The sequence below is a fragment of the Stenella coeruleoalba genome (assembly GCF_951394435.1).
Source record: "Stenella coeruleoalba genome assembly, chromosome: 14".
In the NCBI taxonomy this organism is placed as follows: Eukaryota; Metazoa; Chordata; class Mammalia; order Artiodactyla; family Delphinidae; genus Stenella; species Stenella coeruleoalba.
In genome coordinates, this window is record NC_137160.1 from 20,704,198 (window position 1) to 20,722,025 (window position 17,828).

At 37.6% G+C, this 17,828-nt stretch overlaps 1 protein-coding gene across 1 annotated transcript in view; it reads right to left on the minus strand.

The window, feature by feature from the left end:
- The window catches only part of DCC (DCC netrin 1 receptor), a 1,193,354-nt gene that overhangs the window by 34,789 nt on the left and 1,140,737 nt on the right, over nt 1–17,828 (minus strand).

Consider the following 17,828-nt stretch of genomic DNA (forward strand, 5'->3'; position numbering starts at 1 on the left):
CTTTGAAATGCAAGAAAAATTAAGGTGGAGGGATAGAGAAATATGTGGCAAAGAAAATACAAAAAAAGTTAACTGTAGAATCTAGCTGGTGGATAGATGGGAGTTCACAGTTTTCCTGGGCATTTGATATTTTTATAATAAAATATAGAGGAAAAATAACTCTATGGCAACTTTGAATCAAAGAAGTATTGTATTTAAAACTGCATTTTCCTTGAGATACACTCCCTTCCTGGCTTCTGAAAAATTATTCTATCATTGTTTTCCTATCTCTAGGACCTTTTCCTTCATTCCCTTATAAAATATAGATTTACCTTAAGGTACAGCTTTCAAATTTTTCTTTCCTTCAAATTCATTCCCTGGGAGTTGTCATCTGAGTCTATCTACTATTATGCTAAAACTCTTACCTCTCAGAGAATGATTACCCAGCCTACTCCTCAATGTGACTTTCCTCTTGAATTCTTAGCCCTTTTCTGCTATACAGCAAAGTAATTCAGTCACCCATATGAACACGCTCTTTTATATTTTTTTCCATTATGGTTTATCACAGGATGTTGAATATAGTTCCCCGTACTATACAGTAGGACCTTGTTGTTTATCCATATATATAATAGTTTGCACCTGCTAACGCCAAACTCTGAACATACTTCACTCTTTCCTACTCTTCCACTCCTTTCAAGGAGGAACCTCTCAGCTCACTTCCTTCTGTTTGTTTCTAACCACGTTACCAAAGACAAAGAATTAAAACAACAGAGTCATCTTGGACCTCATCTTTTCCTTCATCAGCTGCTTATTCCTTGGGATGATAACTCTTACAACTGTTTGTTCCATCTATTCTCACTGCTGTCAGCCTACATCACACACTTTCTGTCTCCATCTTGGTTTACTATTTGATCCTCCCAAAGCACTGTTCTGTTTTTGCTCACTGTACCCTGCCCTTTTCCATGTTATTATCTCATAACTGCACTAGGAATCATCCTTTAGCAAGATAGCTTTACCTACAGACTCTGAAAATATCTTGTACTTGTCCAACTCTGGGCCTTTCCTTACTCTGGTCTTTCTTCCTAGTACACTTTTGCAATTGGGGAAAGAAAATAAATATTACAGTCACACAGAAACAAACTTATATCCTATCCTTGCCCTGTATTAACTGTGACCTTGGAGATGTTATTCAATTATTCTGTACTCTGGGTTCATCCCATATAAATTGACATGGTGTACTTTAGAGAAGTGGTGTGGGATTTAAGGACAAAGCATGTGCAAAATGGCATTCTCCTCAGTCATAAGTTTACAGCTAACATAAGAATTGGCAACTGATAAACATTTATCTGTTATAAAATGATTTCTATTTTACCCTGAGCTATCCAGAAATGCAATTTCCTGAGAACAGTCCATTCCCCAAATATACTAGTTAACTGAGATTTTATTCTTCTTTATTTGCAGTGGAACTAAATGTCAATGAAAAATTCTGACTAGTCCTTGTCATGCTGGGCCAAAAAGAAGTTCTCTTCAAGCCCATATATGGGAAAGTTTTTATGAGGAAAATATGTTTCTATGCAATGTTTCATAAATTATTCAATATTCAACATATTCTGCAGCAAGAAGTTTCTGAATATTTCATATCTATAAAACATCTGGAAGCTACTTCTGAACAAGGTTGCAGGATATTTTGTACTGGGCTTAGAAATAAGCCCATATTATCTTCGGGTTTTTGACAACTACATAGGTAGTTTTTTTAGTCTTCCAATGAAAAATGAAACTTTTTCCAGTTGGATGTGTTGGGACAGTTCAAGTAGGAAAAAATGTAATCAGTACATATTTGTCAAGAAGACTGAAAAAGTGTGACAAAATAAAAACCGATGGAGGAGAGAAACCAAGATGGCAGAGAAGAAGGATGTGCTCTCACTCCCTCTTGTGAGAACACCAGAATCACAACTAGCTGCTGGACAATCATCAACAGGAAGACACTGGAACTCACAAAAAAAGATAACCCACATACAAAGACAAAGGAGAAGCCACAATGAGATGGTAGGAGGGGCACAATCACAGTAAAATCAAATCCCATAATTGCTGGGTGGGTGACTCACAGACTGGAGAACACTTATACCACAGAAGTCCACCCACTGGAGTGAAGGTTCTGAGCCCCCCCCATCAGGCTTCCCAACCTGGGGGTCCGGCAACAGGAGGACAAATTCCTAGAGAATCAGATTTGAAGCCTAGTGGGATTTGATTGCAGGGATTCGACAGGACTGGGGGAAACAGAGACTCCACTCTTGGATGGCACACCAAAGGGTGCGCACATCGGGACCCAGGGGAAGGAGCTGTGACCCCCAGGGGAGACTGAACCAGACCAACGTGCTAGTGTTGGAGGGTCTCCTGCAGAGACAGAGGGTGGCTGTGGCTCACAGTGGGGACAAGGACACTGGTAGCAGAACTTCTGGGAAGTACTCCTTGGCCTGAGCCCTCCCAGAGTCTGTCATTAACCCCACCAAAGAGCCCACGTAGGCTCCAGTGTTGGGTTGCCTCAGGCCAAACAACCAACAGGGAGGGAACCCAGCCCCACCCATCGATCATCAAACAGATTAACGTTTCCCTGAGCTCTGCCCACCAGAGCAAGAGTAGGCTCTACCCACTACCAGTCCCTCCCATCAGGAAACTTGCACAAGCCTCTTAGATAGCCTCATCCACCAGAGGGCAGACAGCAGAAGCAACAAGAACTATAATCCTGCATCCTGTAGAACAAAAACCACATTCACTGAAAGACAGACAAGATGAAAAGGCAGAGGGCTATGTACCAGATGAAGGAACAATATAAAACCCAAGAAAAACAACCAAATGAAATGGAGATAGGCAACCTTCCAGAAAAAGAATTCAGAATAATGATAGTGAAGATGATCCAGGACCTCGGAAAAACAATGGAGGCAAAGATCGAGAAGATGCAAGAAATGATTAACAAAGACCTAGAAGAATTAAAGAACAAACACACGGAGATGAACAATACAATAACTGAAACGAAAACTATACTAGAAGGAATCAATAGCAGAATAACTGAGGCAGAAGAATGGATAAGTGACCTGGAAGACAGAATGGTGGAATTCACTGCTGCAGAACAGAATAAAGAAAAAAGAATGAAAAGAAATGAAGGCAGCCTAAGAGACCTCTAGGACAACATTAAATGCAACAATATTCTCATTATAGTGGTCCCAGAAGGAGAAGAGAGAGAGAAAGGACCAGAGAAAATATTTGAAGAGATTATAGTCAAAAACTTCCCTAACATGGGAAAGGAAATAGCCACCTTAGTCCAGGAAGCACAGTGAGTCCCATACAGGATAAACCCAAGGAGAAACATGCCGAGAAGCATAGTATTCAAGTTGGCAAAAATTAAAGACAAAGAAAAATTATTGAAAGCAGCAAGGGAAAAATGACAAATAACATACAAGGGAACTCCCATAAGGTTAACAGCTGATTTCTCAGCAGAAACTCTACAAGCCAGAAGGGAGTGGCATGATATACTTAAAGTGATGAAAGGAAAGAACCTACAACCAAGATTACTCTACCCGGCAAGGATCTCATTCAGATTCCATGGAGAAATCAAAAGGTTTACAGACAAGCAAAAGCTAAGAGAATTCAGCATCACCAAACCAGCTCTACAACAAATGCTAAAGGAACTTCTCTAAGTGGGAAACACAAGAGAAGAAAAGGACCTACAGAAACAAACCCAAAACAATTAAGAAAATGGTCATAGGAACATACCTATCAATAATTACCTTAAACATGAATGGATTAAATGCTTCAATGAAAAGACACAGGCTTGCTGAATGGATACAAAAACAAGACCCATATATATGCTGTCCACAGGAGACACACTTCAGACCTAGGGACACATACAGACTGAAAGTGAGGGGATGGAAAAAGGTATTCCATGCAAATGGAAATCAAAAGAAAGCTGGAGTAGCAATACTCATATCAGATAAAATAGACTTCAAAATAAAGAAGTCTATTACAAGAGACAAGGAAGGACACTACATAATGATCAAGGGATCAATCCAAGAAGAACATATAACAAATATAAATATATATGCACCCAACATAGGAGCACCTCAATACATAAGGCAACTGCTAACAGCTATAAAAGAGGAAATCGACAGTAACACAAAAATAGTGGGGGACATTAACACCTCACTTACACCAATGGACAGATCACCCAAAATGAAAATAAATAAGGAAACAGAAGCTTTAAATGACACAATAGACCAGATAGATTTAGTTGATATTTATATGACATTGCATCCAAAAACAGCAGATTACACTTTCTTCTCAAGTGTGCACAGAACATTCTCCAGGATAGATCATATCTTGGGTCACACATCAAGTCTCAGTAAATTTAAGAAAACTGAAATCATATCAAGCATCTTTTCTGACTATAACGCTATGAGATTAGAAATGAATTACATGAAAAAAAAGTAAAAAACACAAACACATGGAGGCTAAACAATACGTCACTAAATAACCAAGAAATCACTGAAGAAATCAAAGAGGAAATCAAAAATACCTAGAGACAAATGACAATGAAAACATGACGATCCAAAACCTATGGGATGCAGTAAAAGCAGTACTAAGAGGGAAGTTTATAGCTATACAAGCCTACCTCAAGAAACAAGAAAAATCTCAAATAAACAATCTAACCTTACACCTAAAGAAACTAGAGCAAGAAGAACAAACAAAACCCAAAGTTAGCAGAAGGAAAGAAATCATAAAGATCAGAGCAGAAATAAATGAAATAGAAACAAAGAAAACAATAGCAAAGATCAATAAAACTAAAAGCTTGTTCTTTGAGAAGATAAACAAAATTGATAAACCATTAGTCAGACTCATCAAGAAAAAGAGGGAGAGGACTCACATCAATAAAATTAGAAATGAAAAAGGAGAAGTTACAACAGACACGGCAGAAATACAAAGCATCCTAAGAGACTACTATAAGCAACTCTATGCCAATAAAATGGACCTGGAAGAAATGGACAAATTCTTAGAAAGGGACAACCTTCCAAGAGTGAACCAGGAAAAAATAGAAAATATGAACAGACCAATCACAAGTAATGAAATTGAAACTGTGATTCAGAATCTGCCAACAAACAAAAGTCCAGGACCAAATGGCTTCACAAGTGAATTCTATTAAACATTTAGAGAAGAGCTAACACCCATCCTTCTCAAACTCTTGCAAAAGAATTCAGAGGGAGGAAAACTCCCAAACTCATGCTATGAGGCCACTATCACCGTGATATGAAAAGCAGATAAAGATACTACAAAAAAAGAAAATTACAGACCAATATCACTGATGAATATAGATGCAAAAATCCTCAACAAAATACTAGCAAACAGAATCCAACAACACATTAAAAGGATCATACACCATGATCAAGTGGGGTTTATTCCAGGAATGCAAGGATTCTTCAATATACACAAATCAATCAATGTGATAAACCATATTAAGAAATTGAAGAATAAAAACCATACGATCATCTCAATAGATGCAGAAAAAGGTTTTGACAAAATTCAACACCCATTTATGATAAACACTCTCCAGAAAGTGGGCATAGAGGGAACCTACCTCAACGTAATAAAGGCCATATATGAGAAACCCACAGCAAACATCATTGTCAATGGTGAAAAACTGAAAGCCTTTCCTCGAAGATCAGGAACAAGACAAGGATGTCCACTCTCACCTCTATTATTCAACATAGTTTTGGAAGTCCTAGCCATGGCAATCAGAGAAGAAAAAGAAATACAAATTGGAAAAGAAGTAAAACTGTCAGTGTTTGCAGATGACATGATACTATACATAGAGAATCCTAAAAATGCCACCAGAAAACTACTAGAGCTAATCAATGAATTTGGTAAAGTTGCAGGATACAAAATTAATGCACAGAAATCTCTTGCATTCCTATACACTAATGATGAAAAAGCTGAAAAAGAAATTGAGGAAACATTCCCATTTACCATTGCAACAAAAAGAATAAAATACCTATGAATAAACCTACCTAGGGAGACAAAACAACTGCATGCAGAAAACTATAAGACACTGATGAAAGAAATTAAAGATGATGCCAACAGATGGAGAGATATACCATGTTCTTGGATTGGAAGAATCAATATTGTGAAAATGACTGTACTACCCAAAGCAATCTAAAAATTCAATGCAATCCCTATCAAATTACCAATGGCATTTTTTACTGAACTAGAAGAAAAAATCTTAAAATTTGTATGGAGACACAAGAGACCCCAAATAGCTAAAGTAGTCTGAGGGGAAAGAAACGGAGCTAGAGGAATCAGACTCCTGACTTCAGACTATACTACAAGGCTACAGTAATCAAGACAATACAGTACTGGCACAAAAACAGAAACACGGATCAATGGAACAAGATAGAAAGCCCAGAGATAAACCCAAGCACCTATGGTCAACTAATGTATGACAAAGGAGGCAAGGATATACAATGGAGAAAAGACAGCCTCTTCAATAAGTAGTGCTGGGAAAAATGGACAGCTACATGTAAAAGAATGAAATTAAAACACTCCCTAACACCATATATAAAAATAAACTCAACATGGATTAGAGACCTAAACGTAATTCTGGATACTATAAAACCCTTAGAGGAAAACATAGGAAGAACACTCTTTGACATAAATCACAGCAAGATCTTTTCTGATCCACCTCCTAGAGTAATGGAAATAAAAACAAAAATAAACAAATGGGACCTAATGAAACTTCAAAGCTTTTGCACAGCAAAGGAAACCATAAACAAGGCAAAAAGACGACCCTCAGAATGGGAGAAAGTATTTGCAAATGAATCGACGGACATAGGATTAATCTCCAAATTTTATAAACAGCTCATGCAGCTGAATATTAAAGAAACAAACAACCCAATCCAAAAATGGGCAGAAGACCTAAATAGACATTTCTGCAAAGAAGACATACAGATGGCCAAGAAGCACATGAAAATCTACTCAACATCGCTAATTATTAGAGAAATGCAAATCAAAACTACAATGAGGCATCATCTCACACCAGTTAGAATGGGCATCATTAGAAAATCTACAAACAAGAAATGCTAGAGAGGGTGTGGAGAAAAGGGAACCCTCTTGCCTTGTTGGTGGGAATGTAAATTGATACAGCCACTATAGAGAACAGTATGGAGGTTCGTTAAAAAAACTAGAAATAAAATTACCATATGATGCGGCAATCCCACTACTGGGCATATACCCAGAGAAAACCATAATTCAAAAAGACACATGCACCCTAATGTTCATTGCAGCACTATTTACAATAGCCAGGTCATGGAAGCAACCTAAATGCCCGTCGACAGACGAATGGATAAAAAGATGTGGTACATATATACAATGGAATATTACTCCGCCTTAACAAGGAACAAAATTGAGTGATTTGTTGAGACGTGGATGGATCTAGAGACTGTCTTACAGAGTGAAGTAATTCAGAAAGAGAAAAACAAATATCATATATTAACGCATGTATGTGGAACCTAGAAAAATGGTACAGATGAACCGGTTTGCAGGGCAGAAGTTGAGACACAGATGTAGAGAACAAACGTATGGCCACCAAGGGGGGAAAGCCGTGGGGGGGGGTTGGGCATGGTGGTGTGATGAACTCGGAGATTGGGATTGACATGTATACACTGATGTGTATAAAATTGATGACTAATAAAAACCTGCTGTATAAAAAAATAAATAAAATTTAAAAATTAAAAAGAAAACCAATGGAAATGTAAACAATATATAGAGAACACAGAAATAAAGTCTATGTTTTCTTTTCCTTTGTGAAAGTATAAGCTAACATATTGTGTCAGGTATAAATATCATTGAAGAATACCAGAAAACCTCTGGATTGCAGTTTGTAAATTTACAGGTTAAGGGAGACGCCAAAATATAGGTTGAATGTTTATTATTTGTGATATTACTATTCACTAATCATTGCCACTTTACATATATGCATTATAATACAGTTGTTCAGAAAAGTAGGGTTTGGTTTCAGAAAGTCCTAGATTCAAACCCTTGTCCTGCCATTTAAATACAATGTGGCATTGAATGAATTATTTTGTCCTTTCTGATTCCAAAATTTCTCATGTGTAAACTGGGAGAAATAATACATTACTGTCGGTGTTTTTGTCAAGATTAAATGAGACAGTAAAGTGATAGATAAGTGTTTACTATTGGTAATTATCATTAATGAAGTTTGCAAACATCATCGTCATGGTTAGATCAGTTCACTTTTTCCTGAGGATCTACTGGGACTCAGCACGTATTAAGCTGTACTGTTACATTAAAGAATATTGAAAATGAGAGTCTATCATGATATTACATGTTGGTGTAAGAAGATAAGTCATGTAAGTGTGAACTATTTAATTAGAGTCATACTACATACAGAACACATAGAGAAACTGTTTGAGCTTTATGAGCTTTTATGAGCTTTAACCCAGGAAAGAATTAGAGAAAGTACTGATCGTGTGGCATCTGGGAGACAAGGAAGTTGGAGGAAGAGAAGGTGGCGCCTTCGTGGTTGGATGGCCTCCCCTGGCAGGTGGGGGCTCCAGGTCACCTTCCAGGAACCGGATCCTGCACCATCTGTCTAACCCACAAACTCAAGGAAAGAGATCAAGATGAGGCCTCTGAGCTGAAAACTCAAACATTCGAAACATCAAGAGACCCAGGAAAATTCCTTTCAATACACTTTTCTCCAAGGTATTTTCCAATGTTCTATCATTGTTCCTGTCTCTGGTCTGGGATTTCTCAAATTCAAGTACTCATGTACTGGTAAGTGCTTACGGAGCACCTGTTTCCATTTAAATTCAGGAGCTCTGACCCAGAAAACAAACAAAAAACAAAAAGAGACAGACACAGTAGGATGGAGGGAGACAGGGAGAGAGATTTTAATTTCTCCAATATTGATTGGAGAAACAGGTTCTTTTTCTTTAAAAACCTTCCTCTCTCCTACCCCTTCTTTACCACAACCGAGCCTCCTCAGACACGTATTTACTCCTTAGAATTAGTTTATACCCAATAAATGATTTATGATGATATCTTTCAGGATATTATATAACTTAACTTCTTCACTCTTCAAATAAACATTCCATTACTTCCCATTAAAAATTATCTCTGTGATTTATACTACTGCTATTTAGAGGTTCGCCTACCCTCATGACCATGAGCAACGTTTTTAAAAATATGTTTTACAGATTTCAGATGTCAGTGTGACACTGGCTGAATCTGAAATTTACATCGAATGATGAGTCATTGTTTGGGGAAATGTGTACATAATCATTCAGTTTCTGCTGGAAGTGCTCTCCACTGCACACCAGAACACAGGTGCCAAGGATAGGTTATGATGACTCCCTTCAAGACAACACATCTCCATTTCCCGCAGGAGCTTATCTTCTGGAGAAAATTTATCCTAGAGAGTTGTAGACCTTCTCTACCAGTTTTCATTTAGGCAACAAAAATAAAAGTTTCTGAAGTGGGACCACTTTTAAGACATTTATAAATACTAATCTAACTGATTCCCTCCTCAAGCATTGAAAAATGTGCACAAAGGCCTTGGTGTTTCTACGAGAAAATGAATAAGTTAATTTTTTCACCGAGCAGGACAAGAGTGTTCCGCTCTTGGCCTTAGATTCTGGAAGGTTACCTCTGCAAAAGATATTTTGGAATTGGTCTTGCAAAACAAACAAACAAAACCAAGGCAAAAGAGAAAAAACTTTGGTGTTTATGTTCCATAGCAGAGCCTAAATGCAGGGTGAATGACGAAAAGGCAGCTTAAGTGGTTCTTAACTTATTTACAAATAATGAACCATTTGAAATTCTAATGAAAGCTATGAACCCACTAAATAGAAAAAACAGACACATACACACACACACACACACACACACACACACACACACACACACACACACACACACAAATGTGAATTTAATTTCAAAAGAGTTCCTAAACCCACAAGTTCTTCCCTGAACTCCAGGTGAGGAACACATGATCTGTTTAAGAATCTCACTACTCAAAATGTGATCTACAGAAGGGCAAAAAATCAGCATCAGCTGGATATCTTCTAGGAAACGCAGAATCTTAGGCCCTCTTTTGGGTCCACTGAATCAGAACCCGCATTTTAGTAAGCTCTGCAGGTGATTCCTAGGCATCTAAGATTTAAGAAGCTCTGCTTACATAGTCATGTTAATGGAGAGTTTAGAATTAAAAATTTATATCTCAAATCACATTTGGAAATGAGCCATACTATAATATTCTTCATAGAACATATATACTATTTGTAAATGGATAAACAACAAGGTCCTACTGTATAGGATAAATATCCTGAGATAAACCATAATGGAAAAGAATATAACAAAGAATGTATATATATGTGTAACTGAATCACTTTGCTGTGCAGCAGAAATAAACACAACATTGTAAATCAACTATATCTCAATTAAAAAAAACTTAAAAAAGAACATATATATTATTTGTAAATGAGAAGATGAAGGTGTCAGTAATATTTTACATGTGTTTGATGAGACATATCCTTTTTCCCACTCTCAGCAGCTCACTTCTGGGTCCTCACTTCTTACTCTGCTTTGCCCTGCTCTTCCCTCTGCAGGCTAAGCTGGAAGTGAGAGCTGGGACCTTGGAAATTCCAAAGGCTTAAGTCACCTTACATTGGTTCATCATGAGAAGCTATTCAGGAGATGCATCCTTTATAAGTGAGAGGAAGTCAAGCACCATACCACCAAATCTATACATCTACTGGACATAAATCCTTAGTGGCTTGAGGAACAGACATTCCTAACAATGGGTGGAGAGACAGATTAAGAAATTGGAGGGGGAATGCTATCTAAAGCAGTTTGGTTATTTAAAGGGGCTGGTGGGAAATAGCCTCCCGGCTGCTGGATGGATTTATGATTTAAGGGCAAGACCTGTTTAACTGAAAGAGGCTATGCTTCTCTCTAGACTTAAGAAATGATATTCAGACAGCTCTGAGCAGATGTTCTGAAATTCTCTGCTCAAGACCATTCTGTCTTCCAAGCAAGGGCCCATTTCATTGGCTGCCCCTTCTCTGGTGCACATACTCTTGGTGCAATACAACCTTCAGGAGTTAGATCTTGTTTCACCAGCCATTGAACCATTAAAATGTACTTTTAAACCCCCTTCCACATGATGCCACTGTTTCTTATTATAGGGCACTGGAAACTTCACTGGGCCCAATTTATAAGGCAATGTGGTCTCCAGATTATATCAAATCAGAAGCTCCTGGATTCAGGGCTAACATCTTTAACTAGCATCATTCATGTTTACATGCTTTGACTCCCTTAGGAAAATGAAACTCTTTCCAGGCTAGATTTTATTCTCCCCATTTATAGTTGTGGAAAATGGAAGCACAGAGGTTAAATGACTTACTCAAGGCCAACCTACCCAATGAATAGGGGAGCTGAGTCCTAGTGGAGTTTTATTATTTTCCTCCTGTAAGTCCTCTTTCAGTCACACTTTGCTCCTGCCAAAGAGAACAGGAAGACTGGCCAAATTCTCATTACATGGTGCCTTCCTGCCTTTAGTCCTGCACCATGGCAGGCATCAGCTCAGACCTGTGTGCCCAAAACATTCTGTTTCTATTAACTAACTGTGGTACCACTCCAGGGAGGAGCCAAGAAGAAAACGAATAACTATAATTTTAAATGCAGCACCTATCAAACCTAAAGATTAAACCAATAATCTCAGACTTTAAAGGTACACTAGGTAAACACATTACTGTAGTCTGAAATACGCTGTTTCTATAAAAAATCATGACTCAGGTGACCACAGGAGTAGAAAGATACAAACAACTGGGTAAGAGGATGGAAAATGTGAAAGAATATTTAAGAAGGGCAATTTGGAGTAGATGTGAAAAGAGCAGTTGCTATAAATACCATCAAATCAAATGGGCAAAACAGTGATGGTTGTTTTGCACCAAATTAAAAAACAATTTGTTGGAATCCCTTTTACCACAAAAGATAAAGGCATTCTCCTCTGAGAGCTTTGATATTATGGTAAATAAAGAGATTCTGGCAATAGGAACACCAACCCTCTGCAAGCCTAAGATGAAAGTCTACTCTAGGAAGATGTTTAACATGGTACTTGAATTTCCCATTAAGTCCCTGCCAATAAGATAAAAGTTATAAACATTCAGAAGAAGTAGGATCTTTAAGTGGTTTTTACGCATTCTCTTAGATACTGCAGGTCATATCTTCAGAAATAGTTCACTGATGGTTAAATTCTCGCTTTTAATCACAGAGATTGTTTCAGTGTGTTAGATCTTTCACAACGCATTTTCAACAAATCCATTAACACAGAGGTTTATGTGAACACCTTTTGTCTGTTTCAAAATTTCCCCCGTTCCCAAAGAAAGCAACTGGAATCTGACACACATTGATGAACCATAAGGAGGTCTGTCAAATGCTTAGAAGACTTAAGATGCACAGTGTGCAGCTCAGAATCTGTACTCAAAGGAAAACCTTTCTCTTACTTATACTCTTTCACAAAGCAAAGAAGAAATACAGAGAGAACATCCACCCTTATTTATGCAGTAATTAAGATTGCTAGAATTTCACATTTTATTCCTCTTTGAAGAGGAAAGTTTATCTAATTCCACAGATTAGAATTAGTAGGATTCAGGGGAGCAGAATTCCATAACTGGCATAATGGAGGGAGTAGTCCTCAGGACTCTATTTGCACTGGGCCTCACTCCCTCTTTTTAGGAATAAAGGGGATGCTATTCTCCTCCAATGTACTATGATCCTCAAGATATTTCACAAGTAACAACATCTATATAGAAGTAATGAACCATGTGACCTAGCAGGTTCATAGGATATGTGAAAGGAATAATCGCTGCCTTGCAAAAAACCTATTCCTCACCCTTTCACTCATCATTCTCTGTCACCCACAAGGCCACCACTCCCCAGTATAATTCAAGGACATTCTTCTTAGATTATATGTTTCAAATTATATCGTCTACTAGGTAACAAGGTTCTGAAAATAGGTTTGTTTTCATTTTCTCTATGATTATCTAGATAGCAATGCAATACTTTAACCCTAGAGTGTCTAATTGTTTAAATTTGATAATTAGCCTCAATTTTTACTTATGATCTAGCAATTCTTGGTACAATATTTTCTCGTTTTTTTTTTTTTTTTTTTTTTTGGTGGTACGCGGGCCTCTCACTGTTGTGGCCTCTCCCGTTGCGGAGCACAGGCTCCGGACGCGCAGGCTCAGCGGCCATGGCTCACAGGCCCAGCCGCTCCGCGGCATGTGGGATCTTCCCGGACCGGGGCACGAACCTGTGTCCACTGCGCCACCAGGCAAGCCCTCTCTTGTTTTTTTAATTGCATAAAAATCTGATCAAAAGGACTCAAATTTTGACTCAATGGTGCTCATTCACCCCCTCTTCCCAATAGCTTTTTGCAATTCTAAAAAGTATCAGCCATTCCTTTCTCACTCTTGTTGACCTTCACATGTTCTAAGCCACAATCTGAGTCATATTCTCATGTGTGTTAACTTTTATCTTTGTTTTACACTTGCTTCTGCTCATCTGAATTTTATTATTGGACTCCAAAGCCCTGGCCATCCATGGTGCTGAAAGCAACAGATGTCAGTTCCCTGGCTCCTTGCCCTCCTGTAGAGGGATCTGGCAGGTTGGACAGGTGAGTTTGATAGGAGTTATTCCAGAGCTCCTGTCTAGTTCCTATCTTGCTATAACTCCTTTCCTCTGTCTAGCCTACATAAAGGAAGAAAACATTTACTCAGACACTAAGCTAAATAACTCAACCTCCCTGCTAGAAAACAATTCTTTCTGAGTGATATTTAATAACTAGAATCATCCTAGAGGCCTGCTTGTAGGGGAGAAGTCAATCTGAGAATAACTACTCGCAGCACAAAAAGCCAACTAAAATCCTTTATTTTTCTTCAGCATTCTATTTCTCTGAATTCTTTCAACTAGGCCATTAGCTCAACTGTTGACCTTGGGCAAGCTGCTTAACCTTTTTAGGCTTCAGTTTTGTCATTTATAAGTGAGGTAGCAGTCACGTGGCTTACTCATAAAGTGTCCTCTAGAAATGGTTTCCCTCTCTTTGAGGCAGTTAGCAGAGATTTTTTCCTATTTAAATACTGGAACACCATACTAAAGGAAATAGTATTTTATTAAAACACCAAGTAGGTTCCAGAGTCACAAATATTGGTGATGTATAAAGCAAACTTGACTTAATTACATTTACCAAGTAATCATTTAGAATGACTAGACCAAATCAAATTTCATCTATTAAAAAAATGATCTGTTGGGAATGAGGACAAGACAATTTCAAGGGGGTACCTACCAAAAAAAACCACAACAAAAAAACCACAAACACACACAGAGATGAGCCTACACATGAGATCAAATGTGAAGGAGGCGATGTAATTTTCCACTCTGAAATTGATGGGTGGTACTGGCTCCAAAACATCAAATCAACACATCTTTCCCACTTAACTGTGCCAGTGATTTATTTGTGACCTCTGGTTCCACCTGCTAAAGGATGTCTGACCTCTGCCTGTGACTCATTTCAGCAGAATGGAATACTCAGGTGGAATCCTGATGAACAGCCCCAACGGTAGACTACAGGTGACTCAGGGAAAGGGATTGTATTAATGTATCATAGTAATTTATTGGCAGTTTTGTGTGATAGTATATTTACTGAATGAGGCCTGCCAAAAAGATCAGGTTATAGCAGGAACACATGATTTTCCAACCAGCCATAAAATATAAATCAAATGCCTTTTCTGTCCACTGTCAGCCACCTCCACCCACTCCTTGTCCTCAGTTCTCAGACAAATTGAAGCACATGCCACAATTTGTAGAAGGAAAATCAAACTCAATTTCGCAGTACAATGAAGTGAGTTTTGGTCTTGTCATGTCCACTGACATATCGATCCCTAGAAGATTGAAAAGATCAGGATGTTCTAGGTTTTCGCTTTTATAAATAAAAACACGTAGAAATGCAATGTGTAAACGGAGGGCAATACAGCACATATGCAGCTTTACAAAGATGCAAGAACCCCAGGGGGGCTAATGTTGTAAAACAGCGCTACGATATAAAAGTCACTATTTAAGAGGTCACATTTTCTTTCCCTTTAGAATTACAGCCTCAGAAGACAAATGGTCTCCTAATCCAGGTTCATTTAAAGTGCAGCTGATCAGTTCACAGCTAAAAGGAATTTTAACTAGAGAAGAAAAACGAAAAAACAGCCTATCTTGGCCCTTTGTAGAATGTATGTCAGATCTATAATGCCATAAACCCAACACTCTTATCAAACATTTTCTATTTAATCTGAAAGGGGACTGAGCCAAATCACTTATATGTTCACATCTGTGATTTGCAAAGTGCAGTATGTGTAGCCTCCCTGATACGTGTAAAGACCACACAGAGATGAAGCATTAAGAAATGGAACCACTTTATCACGAGGTGACGATGAAATTGTAAGAAATACCATAAAACACCCTAGAGTCTAGTAAGCTAAATTTCTAACTGTGGAAGGAAAAAATAAAGGAATGAACCTGTGTTTTCAGGTAGGTACAATGTCACTCGTTATGACAACAAGATGATTTTCTAATTACCATTTACTAGAGAAATACTGCAAAATTCTCTGCAACTCCATGGAAGTCATTACTGCGTATTATGTGGTGCCCTGTACCTCATAAAAAACTGCTGCAAACATAGCTTCGCATGCCTTTTTGGAAGGCAAACTGAGGCACAGATCGATAATGTTGCCCAAGAAAAACCACACACAGGAATTTGAGGAGGGAAAGAACTTCTTCACTGATCCTAATTTAAATGGTTTCAAACCAGAAGGAACTTCTCGTTGGGCGTGATCTTTAAAAATTACAGCGATGCCTCACGTCACCATAGTCTAAAGTGATTACTTGTGGTAAGTAAAGATAAACTCATTAGTAATAACACAGTCCTTTATTGTGAAACCCAGAGAAAAATTATTTGAGGTAGTTTTTTAAGCCAACAAGAGAATGACTTTACTTCTTCAATCAGTTTGACTAGAGTAATGATTTTCTTAGAATTAAAATTTGTCGAAAGCTCTAAATATTTCATCTTTTAGACTAAGAAGCAAGTAGTTAATGTCACAGCTAATACATTTGTCAGTCTGCTAATTTTCTTTTTCTATTAGAATAGGTAAACATCAGCCCTTTCTTAAAAGCATACTATTTACCATGTGTCAGGAGCAATGCAGGGAGAACTTATTTGAAAATCATGAGGTAGGGCGTTATGAAATGAACAGGAACCACAGGGAGACAATAAGAGAAACAAAAAAGGGAAAGGCATTTAATAATTCACAAGTGATGGTGGGGTGTGCTTCAGGTGAGTGGGGGAGGATGGTATTTACTATGAAAAAAATAAAATCAACCCCCAAAATGCAAGCCAGAGATACTGGAAAATCTGAAAGAAAAGATAGTTTGTAAGAAATAGTTCCACTAAAAACAAAAACAACATTAAAACAAAAGAAGACTTATAAACGTGCAATGGAAATAAAAGAAAATGAGATCTTGTCCACATGACGTTAGAACAGAGAACGGTTCTTCAAATATGCTTATTATTTGAGAGAATAGGTGTAGAGAGAGAAGAACAAACTCTCCTTTCCATCTTTTAAAGATATAATACACTCATTTATGCTACATTGTGCCAGATTTTGTTTAAGGCAGCTTCGGTTTTACTGTAACTAGAAGAAAACAATAACTAGTAAATAATAAAGGTTAAGTGCTTTGTTCTGCCTATTATCAGATGTTCTTTCTAAAATTAGGATCATTGGGTCATTTGGGGGTCATTTTTTGTTATTATAGATCACTTGGAGCATGGGTTGATATCCAAACCTTGTGTTCCAAACCAAATATTACTGCCACAGCAAAATTTTCATTTAAAATGGACTTTTGAATATAATTTCCATCTTTTTTCTCTGTATTACATAGTTCCTCAAAAATAAGACCTTTACTTCCAAATAAAGAGAATAGTCAACAGTATAAAGTACTATAGCACTTTAGTTTCTTGGTGTTATAAAATTGGTATTGTCAGTATAAAATAGTTAAACATCTCTAGAAGAAATGGACAAATTCTCAGAAAGGTACAATCTCCCAAGACTGAACCAGGAAGAAATAGAAAATATGAACAGACCAATTACAAGTACTGAAATTGAACCAGTAATTTAAAAACTCGCAACAAGCAAAAGTCCAGGACCAGATGGCTTCACAAGTGAACTCTACCAAACATTTAGAGAAGAGTTAATACTTATCCTTCTGAAACTATTCCAAAAAAATTGCAGAGGAAGGAACACTTCCGAACTCACTCTATGAGGCCAGCGTCACCCTGATACCAAAATCAGACAAAGATAACACACACAAAAGAAAATTACAGGCCAGTATCACTGATGAATATAGATGCAAAAATCCTCAACAAAATACTAGCAAATTGAATCCAACAACACATTAAAAGGATCACACACCACGATCAAGTAGGATTTATCCCAGGGACGCAAGGATTTTTCATATCCACAAATCAATCAGTGTGATACACCACAGTAACAAACTGGAGAATAAAAACCATACAATCATCTCAATGGGTGCAGAAAAAGCTTTTGACAAAATTCTCATCTCTCCTTATTAAAATGTGAGGGAAGAAGCCTTGTGAGAAAATGGTATTCCCCAACTCAGAATTATTTCAGATGTTTCACACTTTTTTCTTTTTATCAGTTTTAGAATGAGTTAATTTAATA